Below are 610 nucleotides of genomic sequence, written 5' to 3'. Positions count from 1 at the left end.
AGGCAGGTAGATGGGGACACAACAGCACCTTCATCTCCTGCTCCTGACACAAAGATTAAGATATTATAAAGACCAAACCTCCAAAACCACAAATATAAAATAAAAATCCTGTCAAAATACAAATATATAAACTGAACCCACCTGAACCTCAGGTAAGTTCTTCATGTGACCGGCCACCATCAGAGGGAGCATCATGGTGGACATCCATCCCATCCCAATGGACGCCATCACAGACTCTTTGTCTTTATGGTCTTTGGTCCAAATGAGACAAACACGACACACGTGGATTTACAGAAGTTCAGCAGAGAGCATTTAAATTCAGAGGACGTGACCTTTGACCCCAGAGAGCTTCACTTCACTTTCATTTTAACAAACAACCACAAATGATCAACGCTCATGATACGAGTTCGTTTGTTCAGTGTCAGTTGGACTTGAACTTCAGAGGAAACTTCTTCTTCAGCTCTGCACATTCACATTATTGATGATTATGATCAAGAAGTAAATGATGACGTGCTGCTATTGATTAAGATCAAAGATCAAACTTTATCGATCCCTGGTCTGCCCAGCTGCAACATTAAAGAGATGAACATGAACACATCAGTAATTATAA

This window comes from Seriola lalandi, unplaced genomic scaffold, assembly GCF_002814215.2.
Source record: "Seriola lalandi dorsalis isolate HSWRI2012SDOR001 ecotype SW California unplaced genomic scaffold, Sedor1 jcf7180002054990, whole genome shotgun sequence".
In the NCBI taxonomy this organism is placed as follows: Eukaryota; Metazoa; Chordata; class Actinopteri; order Carangiformes; family Carangidae; genus Seriola; species Seriola lalandi.
The sequence above is the reverse complement of the archived record's forward strand: the minus strand, read 5'-3'. Positions refer to the sequence as shown.